This window comes from Camellia sinensis, chromosome 13, assembly GCF_055761805.1.
Source record: "Camellia sinensis isolate YWXY chromosome 13, ASM5576180v1, whole genome shotgun sequence".
Lineage (NCBI taxonomy): Eukaryota > Viridiplantae > Streptophyta > Magnoliopsida > Ericales > Theaceae > Camellia > Camellia sinensis.
The window spans coordinates 8,508,989-8,526,166 of NC_138973.1; the positions used below are offsets into that span (position 1 = coordinate 8,508,989).

General features: G+C 40.8%; 1 pseudogene across 1 annotated transcript; it reads left to right on the plus strand.

The window, feature by feature from the left end:
- Positions 1-480: 480 nt before the first annotated feature.
- On the plus strand, positions 481-17,178 carry LOC114307707 (putative U3 small nucleolar RNA-associated protein 7; annotated as a pseudogene). Its single transcript, XR_014348239.1, has 7 exons — positions 481-556; positions 12,324-12,413; positions 12,753-12,885; positions 13,332-13,450; positions 13,659-13,726; positions 14,694-14,742; positions 15,813-17,178. The product of XR_014348239.1 is annotated as a putative U3 small nucleolar RNA-associated protein 7 (transcript).

The window sequence follows — 17,178 nt, forward strand, 5'->3', positions numbered from 1 at the left end:
GAAGAGGAGAGTACTCTTACCAAGATTATGCCTCCTATAGAACAGGTAATTGCTTTAATATCTACTTGTAGCTATAAAAATGCTTGTTGTAATGACTATACGAAAATCAATTGATTGTAATCTTTGTTGTACTCATCATCTTTTGTACTTCCAAAGAATGAGTCCACAACCAATTTTGCAGGACAAATATTCATAGATATTGGTTTCTACATATTAACCTACTTTTGCAACCTATTCTTCTTTCACTTTGGTTTCACTTACCTATAAGATGTCCAGCAGATTTGTTATTTCTGCCTTTTGTTTTCATTTCCTTTAACTTTTAGGGTGTTAGGGCTGATTATCTTTGGACATTTTATGAGTCATTCTGATTGACTAATAGAGTATAGCAAAAGATCTCTATGTACCTCTCAGTAATTTTTTCTATGTTTACGTTTGTTTAGCATGATAATGCCCAAATTTATAGAATGCATGAACAAATTTTGGTTTGTAGGAGATTAATGACGAGATAAATATGAAAGTAAAAAAGTACCTTAGAGGTGAAGGTGCTAATTTGGAGGTATGACACTTGTGTTTGAGATGCTAATTTGGAGGTATGACACTTGTGTTTGAGATTCTTAGGCACTTGTATTTCTTTCTTCTTCTATTGCCCTGAAAATCATATACATTTGCAGGGTTTACATTTTTATTTTCAATAATGACTTGGACCCCCTTTTTTTCCCACCCCCTTGACCCCCTCTTCACCAGATTGGCCATTTTTTTTTTTTCCTTCTCCTCCAATCACCACCCGCCACGTGTGTGGGGGTGGTGGAGGTGGTGATTGGAGGGGGTCTCACTCATCACCCTTTTACTTTTCAGTATTTTATTTTATCAAATTAATCTATAATTCAAAACAACATCGTTTTTGTTTTCTAAGCTTTGGAATGGTGTATCAGCGATTGTGCCCTCTCTCTCTCTCTCTCTCTCTCTCTCTCTCTCCAACTCTTGTGGCCTCTCTGTCTCTTCGCTCATTCTCTCTCTACCTTCAACATCTCAGCGCCACCGCCGCCGCACTAATCACCTCCGGAACACTGTCGCAATATCGTTTCCTCCATCTCGGTAAGTCCACACCATGTCTCTCTCTCTCTCTCTATGTCACAAGCACACATACTGTATGGCACACACATATCTAATCAAATAGAAAAACTTGAGGTTGTTGATTGCAAAACTCCAAATTAAGATTTAACTTTGCAAGCTTTTGATAATAGATAGTTGTGTGTTTCATTATAAAATTGAAGGATTGTCGTACAAATAGTTGTTCCTTATGCTGGTGTGAAAAACTGATGTAGTAGGCACATTTTCGGCGGTGGTGGCGCTGAGATGTTGAATAAGGAGAGAAAAGGAGCGAGGAGACAGAGAGGCCGCGAGAGTTGGAGAGAGAGAGAGAGATACTGAGATGGAGGAAACGGTGTTGTGACAGTGTTCCGGAGGTGAATAGTGCGGCGGCGGTGGGGCTGAGATGTTGAAGGAGGAGAGAGAAGGAGCGAGGAGACAGAGAGGCCGCAAGAGTTGGAGAGAGAGAGATAGGACACAATCGCTGTTACACCATTCCAAAGCCTAGAAAACAAAAACGACGCTGTTTTGAATTAATCTATAATTCAAAATTAATCTATTTGAACTTTTTGCATTTTATATCTTCAACATCTTGTAACAAGTTCAGATGGGAGTGAAAGAAGAGGAGGCATAATCTTGGTAAGAGCACTATCCTCTTCTTTCACTCCCATCTGAACTTGTTACAAGATGTTGAAGATATAAAATGCAAAAAGTTCAAATAGTTAATAATTGACATAATACCGACAATACTTACCCAAAGCAAAATGCAAAACATTAATCAATCAATAACTATGTGTGGGGATATATTTTTGAGTACCAACACGTGGCAAGGTAACACCGATGTATCAACCGGGGTGCCACGTGTCCTGGTCGTAATCGGCGTGGCCGAGGTTATCTCCGAAGATATAGGAATCCGAGATAAGCGGATAGGGGACAAGAGTCCTAGAATGAGAAAAGACTTCAAGATGGATAAGGATAATGTTCTCAGGGAATCTATCCTTATCTCTTAAGGAGTTCAAAGTAAGCACTGAATAGGAGTCCATAGAAGTCAGGCTTCTGTTGGGACAAGGATTGAGTTAACTATAAAAGAAAGGCACCCCCGAAAGGTCTAAGGTACGCAATTTATATTCTGAACAGTGAATTTAGCACTATTGATTATCTTTGAGAGATATACTGACTTGATTGTCGGAGTGCCCCCGGGTGGACAAACCACCGCCGGAATCTTCTCTTTCTGTTGCAGGTTAGCCAGGTGTCATCTATTCTGCCAGTGTTCTCCAACTGAACACGAAGTTGGCAGTGTGGTCAGAAAATCACTTACACAATTTGGCACCGTCTGTGGAAAAGAAAGTAGAATAGATGACCAGTAACAGACAGAAGGAAAAGATTGGGGACGACACTCCTGCTGGGAGTGGGAGACCTATTGACCTTGATGTCGAAGGAGACAGGTCCAACGCAGAAACTCATGAGCAAACTCACGGAGTAAAAGACGTCGGTCAGACTGGCGACGTACCAAAGAAACCTGATCGAAGTGGGTACTACAACGAAGGCGACCTCCAGGTATGGAAGGACAGGTGCCTACGAAGGGACAAAGAGGTAAAAGAGATGGCAAACAAATTGGCAGACCTGCAATCGGTCGTCAATTTTGTGATGCAAAATAATGTCATGCAGCCACCATACCCGCTGCAGGACACGCCGATTCCAGCGGCCAATACCCAGAAGAGAGGGCAGAAAGCAATCCCAGAAGCCCTCCAGCACACCAGGAGTGAAAGACACTCTCACCAGCCTTCAAGGGAGGTTAGAAGAGGGGAGTCAAGGAAGGAAGAGTCACAAAGGACACAACGCATCAAGAAGGCCGACCCCAAAGAACATCGGCATGTTCAAGGGCAGGCACTATGCTTCGACACAACTCATGGAGAAAGATCGAAAAGGGCTCACCATGAGGCCGAGAGTAGTATACCAAAAAGACTAAAGTTGAAAGATAACCGAGCTCCTGGGCGGAGCAAAGAAGACTTGAGAGATTACCTCAAGAGGAAGCAACAGAACGCCGATGCCGAGGTAACTTCACCTGTTAAGCCGAGAACACCATTCTCGGTGAAATTAGACAAATTCGAGGCACCAAAGAGATTCAGTATACCGAGGTTCTAAATATACGATGGTAAGTCAGACCCCAACTTCCACGTTGGATTATACTTGAACTCAATGGCATTGTATAGTGGGAACGAGCCGTTACTCTGCAAAGTGTTCCCCTCATCCTTCGGAGAGATTGCATCAGATTGGTTCCACAAACTACCAAAGGGAAGCGTGAAGACTTGGGAAGGCCTGGCCGAGATGTTCGTGGCCAGGTTCGTGACAAACAAGCTGCAGCTATTAAGGGTGGACGCATTGATGGCTCTGAAGATCAGCAAGGATGAAGGCCTTAGGGCCTATGCAAAAAGATACAATGAGGTGTTCAACCGAATACCCAAGTGTAATCAAGAAGTGGCGGTCGTGTCTTTCAAGAACGGCCTAAAAGACAACTGTTCATTACGGAAGTCTTTGGCAAAGACATTGCCAAAAAGCATGAAAGAGCTTATGACGAGAATCGAGAAGTATGCCAGAGCCGAAGAAGACATATCGGGGACCAAGGAAACAAAGCAAGAGAAAGGAAACGGCTCGCCGAAGCGAGGCCGAGGCAACAACGGATCCTTCAAACAAGAGGCAAAACTGAGGGCTGTGCAGGCAGTGACAACTGTGTTCCGAATCCCAATTCACAAAGTCCTGGATCAAATTCGGAACCAGCCCTATTTCAGAACGCCAGAGAGGACTCCAGGAGAGTTCATGGGAAGAAACATTAGCAGGCATTGTGCCTACCACAATGAAGATGGGCATACAACTTAGGGTTGTAGAGCCCTGAAAACACACTTGGAAGACCTGGTGAGACAAAGACATTTGAGAGACCTTGTCGATGAGACCAGGACAACGGAAGAACGGGTAAGATTGCCTCAGGCACCAGCAGCCCCACCTCCCCCAGCACAGCAGCCGCAGGCAGGAGGACCTCGGGTAGTCAACGTAATCCACTCGAAGGTCAACGAAAACGAAATCCGAGGAGAGACCCAGAAGGTAAAACACCTACAACATGTCTACCAAGTCAGGGAGAAAAGACATCGAGCAGAAGAGTGCCAGGGACCAATGATAACCTTTACTGAAGCCGACCTAGAGATGGTCCAGCATCCGCATAATGATGCCTTGGTAGTATCCCTCCAGGTTGGGGAGTGCCAAGTGAAACGCATCCTGATTGACCAAGGCAGCTCTTGTGGCATCATGTACATCCAATGTTACAAGGAGCTCGGCCTTCACCCAGATGATATGGAACAATCCAATGGCCCAATGGTTAGGTTCAATGGAACGCTGACATGGCCACTTGGAGTAGTAAGCTTGGAGATGTAGACTGGCACCAGGAAGATCAAGACAGAATTCACCATCATCGACACACCCTCCCCTTACAACATCATCTTGGGAAGGCCATGGTTGCATGTGATGGGGGTAGTTCCCTCAACATTGCATCAATTATCGTGATTCCCAACAGAGCATGGGATAGAGGAAGTCAGAGGTGATTGACCAGCTAGTAGATGCCACTTCAGGGCATGGAAGAATGAGCTTCCTAGATGCCTACAGGGGGTACCATCAGATAGCCATGTACCCCCCAGATGAAGAGAAGACTGCGTTCATCACCCTAAAAGGCTTGTACTGTTACAGAGTAATGTTTTTCGGGTTGGAAAACGCAGGAGCAACTTACCAAAGGTTGGTAACCAAAATGTTCAAACACCTGATTGGCCAAACAGTAGAAGTCTACATCGACGACATGGTCGTTAAGACCAAGGAGCCTGAGGGTCATCTCGCCGATCTAAAAGCAGTCTTTGAAATCCTTAAAACATATCGGCTCTGACTCAATTCATCGAAGTGTGCATTTGGAGTTAGATCTGGTAAGTTTTTAGGATACCTGGTGACCAGAAGGGGCATTGAGGCCAGCCCAAATCAGATCAAGGCCATCCTAGAGTTAAAGAGCCGACGTCGGCAAAACAGGTGCAGATGCTAACTGGAAAGGCCGCAGCCCTGAACAGATTCATAAGCAGAAGCTCAGACAAGTGCAAACCTTTCTTCAACTTAGTGAAGAAAGCCACAGCCTTTCTTTGGACGGAAGAGTGTGAAGAAGCATTAGCCGATCTGAAGAAGTACCTGACCACAGCTCCAGTTCTTTCGAATCCAGAACCCGGGGAGGAGTTGTTCCTGTACTTGGCAATTTCAGAACATGCGATAAGTGCAGTACTAATCCAAGAAGAAAAAGGGGAGCAAAGGGCAGTTTACTATGTAAGCAAAACCCCAGCCGACACAGAAACGAGGTATCTACCCTTAGCGAAATTGGCACTGGCTTTAGTAATAGCTTCAAAGAAGTTGAACCATTACTTCCCGGCCCATAAAATTGTGGTATTGACAGAACATCCATTGAAGTCCCTATTGCAGCAAGGAGACTTAGCAGGAAGAATAGCCAGATGGGCAGTCGCCCTAGGCCGGTATGATCTGGAGTACAGGCCCAGAACAACAATCAAAGGCTAGGTTTTGGCCGACTTCGTGGCCGAGTTCATGCCAGAATCCATCAAACATCGGGCTCCGTTGAGCCAAGATAAACAATGTCCAAACAAGCAAGGAGAAGCCTAGTCAAAGACAAAAGAACAAAGGAAAGAGAACAAACTCAGACCCTGCAGCATTTACATCGGCGACTCTTTTTGACTGTTTGTTGATGGGAGTTCAAACCGACAAGGAGCGGGGGCAGGAGTAGCATTGATATCCTCAGATGGGCAGGTACTAGAACAATCAATTTATTTGGGGTTCAAGGCTTCAAACAATGAAGTAGAATACGAAGCACTCATTGCAGGACTAAAGCTGGCAGCAGCAGTACAAGCAGATGAGGTAATAGTTTTTTGTGATTCACAACTGATAGTCAATCAGGCAACAGGAGAATATGCAGCCTGAGATGAAAGAATGTCGGCATATGCAAAGGAGGTCATCAGGTTGGCGGCCTTATTCCAGAATTGCCGACTACTCCAGGTAAACCAAGATGATAACAGCCACGCCGATGCATTGGCCAACCTAGCTAGTGCAGTACAACCTGGAAAAGCAAGGACAATAATGATTGACTACTTGTCGGGCCCGAGCATTGAACCAGTAACCACAGAGCGTGAAACAATGTGCATAGACATGGGACCAAGCTGGATGGACGCAATTGTTGTATTCCTAAAAGAAGGAAAGCTGCCAGATGACCGCAAGGAGGCACACAAGATCAGATTGAAGTCGGCAAGATTCAGTCTGACAGCAGAAGGACATCTCTACAGAAGGTCCTTCACTGGACCTCTTTTCGGGGCCATTTTTGCATGCTAGTATAGCCCTATTTTTGTTCATTGTTTGGCCTTGATTAATACTGTAAATATACTTTTTTTGGGGCTGCCTTGAATCTTTCTTCACATTTCATGATCAAATAATGCATGTTTTGTATAGCTATAGGCCAATGCATATGCCTAGTTTCGTGTTTCGGGTTCATTCCATGCATCGGGTGCCATGTTTCCATGATTCGGGGCTGTTTTGGGTCATATTTTAGTGCTGAAATTTGCATGCTAGTATGTCATATTCCATGCCTTGCCATGTCTTGTTAGAGTGGCATTCATGCCTTAGGTTCGGTCCTCGGTTTGCGTGCATGTGTGCACGCATTCCGAGTTGTCTCATTTTCATCTCATGGCCTCTTATGTGAGTGTGGCTGAGGTCCACTCATGTTGGTGTAAGCCCATATTGCATTGTGTATGCCATTTCATTTCATAGCATTGTGTATGCTAGGTTGTATGTTAGCGCATTGTGTATGCCATGTTATCTCGTGCATTGTGTATGCCATTTCATTTCATAGCATTGTGTATGCTAGGTTGTATATTAGTTGCATTCATGCATGTCATGCATATTGCATTGTGCTTGGGATAGGAGTTAGCCTGAGCACGGGAAACAAGAGACGTTTCATACTTCGAGTGACGGAACGTGTCTCAATTCCCAGTCACCGACACTCCGGATTATCCATGATGGAGTTTAGGTTTTGTTGTGTTTATGTGTGCATTCATTCCATATTGAGTCATGCAAATCGACTCCTCGGCCATCATGCATCGATATGCGTGATTGGTGGCACGAGGATCGAGGACTACACTCCTTGAAGAGTAATCACGCATACATGTGTGAAAATACATTGCCATGCCCCTTTCCTGCTCTCTGTTGCAGCAAATCAAGAATCAGCAGTCTTTCGGGGTTTGGCACGCTTTTCAAAAAACAGTGCAAAACAGAGACTAATTGGGGCGTCACAGTGGATTTCCGTGCAAAGGCGACCCGGACATGCATCATCCATCATCTGAAGAAGAGTCAAGGCAGTCCCTGGCTTGCATGCCAGTTTATTGTTTTCTTAGTTAATTTGGTAATTAATTAGGATTTTTGTAATTATTTGGGCTGTAATTATTCGGGACTGTATATTATTTATTCGGACCCTCTGCGCGAGGGCAATGTTGTAATAAGTGTGCGTGTGTGTGATGCATGTCTTCCAACCCCACGTCTTTCTCCATTTTATTTACCCGCTTATGATGGTTAGATTAGGGCATGTTTTCATTAGCATACAGTATGATAGCATGTTTGCATTCATTCATCTGTTTTGCATGCACCGGGCTCGGCGCATCATACTGACTGCATTGTATTTTCAATTCCAAGTTGAATACATGTTAGCTGTAGCATTTCATATGCCATGTTTAGAATAGCCGAGCCTGCTATAGTTGCACTCTTGCATGTGTTGCATTAGGCATTTCAGCATATTTAGGATCATGCATGGATTTCTAATTAGCTTCTGTTTTGGCTTGGAGTACTCGGTAAGTTTTATGCTTTAGCATCCTTGCATGCGTGTGAGTGACTGCCATGAATAGCATGCTTACCATGAGACTATGTGCTTATGTGATATAACTGCCTGAATGCTTGTGGGTGAAGGTTGGGTTATTTGAATTGGAACAATTCATTAATTGTGAGTTTTAAGCCCACTAGATAGTGGCAAAATCATGTTTTCTAAGCTCACCCGAGGGTGGCAAATCCACGTCTTAGCCTACTTGCGGGTAGCACCCTCAAACCATTTTCAAACAAACAAACATGAAATATTTTGTTCCAATTCAGGTGATCCAGTCTATACTTGTATGTTGTGCGCATCGCATAGTAAATCTAGGCTAATAACCGGAATAAGAACACGTAATGTTTTCAAAAATAGATATCATGGTTAGTAGAGGCCGATCTTTGATCGGGCGAGCGGGGGTGCTCACGAAGTGACCTTCCCCAATCGTACCCAAGTTCCCGAGCCGAGGCAACTTTGGTGATGACGGACACGTGGCCTTAGGTAAACGAGTCAGGGTTTCCTAAATTTCCCCAAAATAAAATATTTAGGTGGCGACTCTGTATCTGGCAAAGCAGTCCAGTTTGGCACTTCTTTCAAAAATCTGTTTTCTCAAAACGATTTGCCAGATTTGGACTCTTTGGTTCAGATTTAGAACCGTGACAATTTGAGAGTCCGAATTGTAGTGGGCCCAATATCGAACGGAACGGGGGGGACTCGTTCCTCCCCGGGGCGTTCGGGGGACGTCTACAGTATGAAGATCGCCAAAGTCAGGCGACGGTTATAGAAGTAACAGAACGGCGAAAACTTCACCAAAGAGGGAGGAATGAAGGCAGTTGCAGAGCTTGAAGTCTGGAACAATGACGGATTCAAGAGAAAAAAGTAAGAGAGAGAAAAAGCAAGAGTATCGAATGAAAAGTGAAGAAATGAAAGAAGAGGGAAAAGTTTTTTGTTAAAACTTGAAACGACGACAAAAAAGGGAAGTTAATGCCCCTAGAGCAGCGAATGCGTCAGACGGCGCACGCAGGCGCAAGACGGCTTACAGGCACGTCACAGACACGATCCAATGAGGATAAGACGCGTGAATGAAGCGATTGAATAGTGATGCATGACAGCTCATACAAGTGAAGGAATTCACTGGAATGCTTGTTCTTTAAGGGAGACATGTCGGCCTTAAACAATGATCTCGGCTAAAATGATTTAAGCCGAAGTACTGGAAGGAGGTACCGATATAGGTTTCATCACCTCAGAATGCCGAGGTAATAGAACCTAGGGGGTAGTTGTGGGGATATATTTTTGAGTACCAACACGTGGCAAGGTAACACCGATGTATCAACCGAGGTGCCACGTGTCCTGGTCGTAACGCCGAGATGATCTCGGCGTGGCTGAGGCTATCTCCGAAGATATCGGAATCCGAGATAAGCGGATAGGGGACAAGAGTCCTAGAATGAGGAAAGACTTCAAGATGGATAAGGATAATGTTCTTAGGGAATCTATCCTTATCTCTTGAGGAGTTCAAAGTAAGCACTGAATAGGAGTCCATAGAAGTCAGGCTTCTGTTGGGACAAGGATTGAGTTAACTATAAAAGAAAGGCACCCCCGATGGGTCTAAGGTACGCAATTTATATTCTGAACAATGAATTTAGCACTATTGATTATCTTTGAGAGATATACTGACTTGATCGTCGGAGTGCCCCCGGGTGGACAAACCATCGCCGGAATCTTCTCTTTCTGTTGTAGGTTAGCCAGGTGTCATTTATTCTGCTAGTGTTCTCCAGCTGAACACTAAGTTGGCAGTGTGGTCAAAAAATCACTCACACAATATGTTATGACCCAACAATGTTTGGAAGCCCCAGTAAGATAAATTGTATCTAATGCTCCGTTTGTTTGGGCGAAAATATTTTCTGGAAAATATTTTTTATATTTTCTGATATTTGGTACAATAAAAACGAAAGTTAACAGAAAACATTTTCCATGGTCAACAGAAAATAAGATTATATAGGCAAAAAATATTTTCCATTTTACAAGGCGGAAAACGTTTTCCGGACTAAAGCCTTACCAATATCACCACACCACCATCCACCTTCGTTTCATCGCCACCACCACCAAATATAGAAAAATATTTTCTTGAAAACATTTTCTGAAAAAGTGTTCCATAGAAAATGTTTTCCATTTGAGAATTTTTTCTGCCCAAACAAACACCGAGTAAGATATTTTAATTTTTAAGGAAAATTCATTCCTAATAAAATAAACAATGAGAGTAATATCCTTAAAATTTAATTCCAAATCAAGAAAATGTGCCTACTACATCAGTTTTGCACACCAGCATAAGGAACAACTACTTGTACGACAATCTTCCAATTCTATAATGAAGCACACAACTATCTATTATCAAAAGCTTGCAAAGTTAAATCTTAATTTGAAGTTTTGCAATCAACAACTTCAAGTTTTTCTGTTTAATTAGATATGTGTGTGCCATACAGTGTGTGTGCTTGTGACATAGAGAAAGAGAGAGAGAGAGAGAGAGAGAGAGAGAGAGAGAGAGAGAGAGAGAGACATGGTGTGGACTTACCGAGATGGAGGAAAAGGCGTTGCGACATTGTTCCGAAGGTGATTAGTGCGGCGGCGGTGGCGCTGAGATGTTGAAGGAGGAGAAAGAAAGAGCGAGGAGATAGAGAGGCCGCGAGAGTTGGAGAGAGAGAGATACCGAGATGGAGGAAACGGCGTTGCGACAGTGTTCCGGAGGTGATTAGTGCAGCGGTGGTGGCACTGAGATGTTGAAGGAGGAGAGAGAAGGAGCACAAAGACAGAGAGGCCACGATAGTCGGAGAGAGAGAGAGAGATAGGGCACAATCGTTGATACACCATTCTAAAGCCTAGAAAACAAAAGCGATGCTGTTTTGAATTATAGATTAATTTCATAAAATAAAATACTAAAAAATAAAAATTATTTTCACTTCAATTGTGTGTTTCATTATAGAATTGGAGGATTGTCGTACAAGTAATTGTTCCTTATGCTGGTGTGCAAAACTGATGTAGTAGGCACATTTTCTTGATTTGGAATTAAATTTTAAGGATATTACTCTCATTGTTTATGTTATTAGGAATGAATTTGCCTTAAAAATTAAAATGTCTTACTCCTTTACGCGGTGTTTGTTTGGGTGGAAAAAATTCTCAAATGGAAAACATTTTCTATAGAACACTTTTTCAGAAAATGTTTTTAAGAAAATATTTTTCTATATTTGGTGGTGGTGGTGGTGAAATGAAGGTGGATGGTGGTGTGGTGATATTGGTAAAGCTTTAGTCCGGAAAACTTTTTCCGCCTTGTAAAATGGAAAATATTTTCTGCCTATATAACCTTATTTTCTGTTGACCATGGAAAATGTTTTCTATTAACTTTCGTTTTTTATTGTACCAAATATCAGAAAATACAAAAAAATTTTCCAGAAAATATTTTTGCCCAAACAAACGGAGCGTTAGATACAATTTATCTTACTGGGGCTTCCAAACATTGTTGGGTCATTACATATTTATTGATTGATTTATGTTTTGCATTTTGCTTTGGGTAAGTATTGTCGGTATTATGTCAATTATTAACTATTTGAACTTTTTGCATTTTATATCTTCAACATCTTGTAACAAGTACAGATGGGAGTGAAAGAAGAGGATAGTACTCTTACCAAGATTATGCCTCCTATAGAACAGGTAATTGTTTTAATATCTACTTGCAGCTATAAAAATGCTTGTTGTAATGATTATACAAAAATCAATTGATTGTAATCTTTGTTGTACTCATCATCTTTTGTACTTCCAAAGAGTGAGTCCACAACCAATTTTGCAGGACAAATATTCATAGATATTGGGTTCTTCATATTAACCTACTTTTGCAGCCTATTCTTCTTTCACTTTGGTTTCACTTTTTAAGTACATGTAAGATGTCCAGCAGATTTGTTATTTCTGCCTTTTGTTTTTATTTCTTTTAACTTTTAGGTGTTAGGGTTGATTATCTTTGGACATTTTATGAGTCATTCTGATTGACTAATAGAGTCTAGCACAAGATCTCTATGTACCTCTCAGTAATTTTTTCCATGTTTACTTTTGTTTAGCATGATAATGCCCAAATTTATAGAATGCATGAACAAATTTTGGTTTGCAGGAGATTAATGACGAGATAAATATGAAAGTAAAAAAGTACCTTAGAGGTGAAGGTGCTAGTTTGGAGGTATGACACTTGTGTTTGAGATTCTTAGGCACTTATATTTCTTTCTTCTTCTATTGCCCTGAAAATCATATACATTTGTAGGGTTTACGAGATAAAAAATTGAAAGGTCAGCTTGCTATTAGAGAAGAATTATATGGAAAATCTGCAAAGGCTGCTGCCAAGGCTGAGAAGGTGAATTTTATGTGGTTTGATGTTCAACCAATTGATTAAGTTCTTTTCTCTACTTTTTAAGTCTTACATAATTTGTAGGTTCACGTTCATCTAATTCTCATAATGGCATCTGCTGTGTTTTTTTCTTCTCTTTTTTTTCTTGTTTCATTTGGTAACTCTTTTTATAAAAACCATGTTGTGTGGTACTAAGCTCTGATGGTATTTTATACAATTGTGTTGCAGTCTTTCTGATCATCATTCCCAAACTCACAAAGAAAAAAAAAATTGGGTTTCAGTAGACGTTAGATTGTACCATATTTGTAGTGCAAATATATATTGATGTGTGATTGTTTTGTGTAGTGGCTGATGCCAAGTGAGGGGGGCTATTTAGAGGCTGAAGGTATAGAGAAAACATGGAGGATCAAACAGGAGGCAATTGCTCGTGAAGTAGATATCTTAAGTTCAAAGAATCAATATGATATTGTCTTACCAGGTTGACAGCTTCAGTCTAATTGTTTCAAAATACTCTCTCAAGCATCATTCAAAATTTTTTTGATGAACCTATTAGTTAGAAACCCTTTGCATATTAATCTTTCATGTGTCCTTATAGAATACTAAGGCTGTGTATGTTGGCATTTAGTTGATTCAAGAAATAGACATAACTGAATTCAAGAAAGCCTTGTCCCAAAACCATTTGGGTTGGCTATATGGATCCTGTTTCACCGTTCCCTTCTAGCTATAGCGATCCATTATCTTTTGTGAGGCCAGTCTCTGATGAGCAAAAGTTTTGGTTCTCTCTCTCTTATGGTTGTCCATAAACTATCCCGGACATATAGAATTGTTATCTTTTTACATTACATTTGCTAATTTTTTTATGTTTTTTTTTTTTAAATTTTCATTTTATAACAGAAACCTAACATCAATAATCTGTTTGCACAGATCTTGGTCCATACACTTTGGATTTTACCTCAAGTGGTCGGTATATGGCACTTGGAGGACATAAGGGCCATTTGGCTATCATTGACATGAAAAATATGGGCCTTATTAAAGAATTTCAAGTATGTCACCGCCCTCAAAATTAAGCTAAATCTTTTCATAGTGGTTGGATCTGATATAGAATCTTAGAGTTCTAATAATACTATAAATATTGCTTTTTATTTTTTTAATGCATCTAATACAATTCTATTGATTGTGATTCTGAGTCATTGAGGTGCTTATCTGTATCAATATATACAAATTTGAGTTTCTAATGCTTGGCTCTTCTAGGTTTGGGAAACAGTGCGTGATATGGCCTTCTTGCACAATGAACTGTTCTTTGCTATTGCCCAAAAGAAGTAAGGCCCCAATCTCTTGACAAAAAACGTTATGTGATTATAGAAATGTCATTTGTAGAAATGACTCTTTGAAGATTTACAGGTGTTTGTATGACAAGCTATAGATGCATGAATTTCTCATTATTTGTGCTGCTAATTTGCTGGATGTCACTTTGTATGTAAACAAAGAATTTACACCTAGAAGTCATCATTGTTCTATCATCCAAAAGAAAAAGGTTATCATTGTTACATTTTCCGAGGATTATGAAACTGCTGATTATATTCTAATCCTTTTTAATGTTGAAATCTCAAACAGGTTACTCTTGGATTAAAAAACGGAAACCCTTCCAGTCTAATGCTTTCCCGACCCACACATCTGCTTTCTTCCTCTTCTTCTTCAACAAAATTGCTTATAATTTTCCATTCAAAGAACTAACGAATATGTCAATCTCGGACTCCCCATATAGACTAGTTGGAATTTAAAATGCTTATTTATTTTTCTTGATCCATCTTTGTGGTAGCATTTGATGTAATTTTCAACTCTTTTATTTGTAATTCATATGAGGAAAATGGCAAGGGAAAAAAAAACTACAAGGGAAGTATACTTGGCCTATGGTTTTCTTTTTGCCCTAAGGTGGATGGAATAGAAGGAAGTGAAGAAGGGACCTTCTAACCCCTTGTAAGACTTTTTTGATCAGCCAATCCCTTATATAACCCTGTTATGTTGATATGTATTTGTATGATGGTAAAATAAAGTAATATCCCTTGCCTTTCCTCCCTACTTTTCATCCTTTAAACACATTCTAAAGGAAGCCATCCAGGGTTATCTGTTTCTCTCTTTTCTTTTCTTTTTCATTTTAGAAGCCAAATCCAGCTATGTTAATAAAAAACATCTACTCAAGTTGTTGCAAGGATTATTTTGCTCTAACAGTAATGTATGTTACATGGTCAATAGTGCTTTGCCATAAAGAATGTTGTCCTGTGACAGGTACTTGTACATTTATAACTGGCAAGGCACGGAACTTCATTGTCTGAAGGTCAGTATTCTGGGCTGAAGTTACTTGTATGTGCCATTGTTGACTATGCTATGGTTTTTATGATTCTTGTGGCATGCTGGAAACTAGCTGCAGTGCATTTTTCACCTTGTGTTTCTCTTTCCATATTTCATGGCTGTCTGAATTATGCCTTCGAGAGGAACATATATTATAGTCTGTCTAGATAATAATTGGGAAAACCTTCCTTTTAAAATACAATTGCAGGTCTTTAAAAAAAGTTTTATCTTAATATCAATCTATGCTTAGATATCTCATAATTGTTGTGGACTTCATACTAAGTCTATGTGGTTCCACAAGCATGAATGAATTGGTTTCATTGGCTGCTTCCCACTTTCTGGAGACGGTGATATTGTTCTAGTGTCTGACATGGTTCTAAATATCCTTATAAGTTCCTAGAGCTTTTGTTATTTCCCGTTTAGAGCAAGCAAAGATAGGATTTATACCCTTGAAAGTTGATGTCAAGCCGCTGAAGTGGTTTTGTTATCCCTCATTTTCCACTATGAAATAGTAAGGATACCGCTATAACCTGTCAAAGTTATGTTATGGTTCAGAGTAAGATATTTGGTAGAAGCTGTTAATACTTCAGAGCAGTTTGCTTTTCTTTATTGAACTTGAATGCTATCCAAATCAGAAGCAATTTGTACCTACTTTGATACCTTTAATTAACATAGTTCATTTAGTCTAAGCTTTAGTAGGAAGTTGAGGTCTAATCTTACCATACAATATATTGGTTATCACAGACCACTTTACTATCTTTGCACTGGTAATAAAACATGTTATTGATGGGCTCATATAGTGCTCCTTTGTATTACCTGTCCATGTTAGTGCATATACAGGCCTCAAGTACCTCAGTGACAAACCATACTCGTAATCTAGGTGGAATGCCTGTGTTAATATGATATAGATGACAGAAATTTAAGCGTCAATCTGATTGGGGCGATGGGGCTGCCTCTGATTTCTTTTTTTTCCTGAATGCTTTGTACCTAATTGAGATTTTTTAAAATACATTGTGGACCTGAACTTTTTTTGTTCTTTACCATTGTGTCCTTTAGGAGCATGGTGCAGTATTAAAACTCCAATTTGTGAAGAACCATTTCCTCTTGGCTTCCATAAACAAATTTGGGCAGCTCCACTATCAAGATGTTACTATTGGTGAGATGGTAGGTAATTACCGGACTCGTCTAGGCTGTTGTGATGTGATGCAAGTGAATCCCTTCAACAGTGTTGTTGCTTTGGGCCATTCGAATGGTACAGTAACCATGTGAAAGCCTACAAGTCCCACTCCCCTTGTCAAGATGCTGGCTAATCACGGGCTTGTTTCAGCTTTAGCCTTTCACTCTAACGGCCATCTCATGGCAACGACTGGTATGGATAGGAAAATAAAGCTTTGGGATTTGAGGAAGTTTGAGGTTCTTCAAACTTTACCTGGCCATGCCAAGACATTGGATTTCAGTCAGAAAGGTTTGCTTGCTACTGCCACCAGCTCTTTTGTACAGATTTTGGGAGATTTCTCTGGATCTCAAAATTATAGCCGTTATATGGGTCATTCCATGGCAAAAGGTTACCAAGTAAATAAAGTGTTGTTCCGACCATACGAAGATGTTTTGGGCATAGGGCACTCCATGGGTTGGTCATCGATTCTTATTCCTGGATCTAGAGAGCCCAACTTCGATTCTTGGGTGGCAAATCTGTTTGAAACATCTAAACAGCAGAGAGAGAAAGAAGTGCGCTCTCTTCTTGACAAGCTCCCACCAGAGACAATTTTGCTGGACCCCACAAAGATTGGTACAGTGAAACCAACGAGGAAGAGAGAGAAGCCAAGCAAACAAGAGAGAGAAGCAAAGATGGAAGCGGCCATTGGAGCTGCCAAAAGCATTACCCAAAAGAATAAAACCAAAGGCAGGAACAAGCCGAGTAAGAAAGCAAAGAAGAGACAGGAAGGAATCGAGAGAGCCAAAAAGCCTTTCTTGGAGCAACAAATGGAGGAAGAAGAATCATCTAAAAATAAAAAGCAGAAGATCGGTGAGGAAAGTGAATTACCAAAATCTTTGCAGCGGTTTGCTCGCAAGAAAGCTACTTCATGATTGTGTTAGATCATGGAACAGAAATCTTGGAGAGGAGACTTATCTAACTTAGTCTGAGATGCTTCAGTCCGTTGAAGGATTACTTCAGCTGCCTTTTTCTTCTTTGCTAGTCCTCCCCCGCAACCCCTTGCACGTCACGGAGATATGAAGAAGAAAAACAAAGAAAAGAAAACAAAGCAAAGATGGCGGCCATTTGAGAAGGGTGTTGTCGATTTTGTTTTTTCACTTTCCTTTTCTTTTATCTTTTCCGGTTTAAGTACTGTTAAGAACTTCATACAAGAAATTTTTAAACAGCTACAGGCAGGGTTTTTGTTCATCTCCTTGCTCTCAAAAT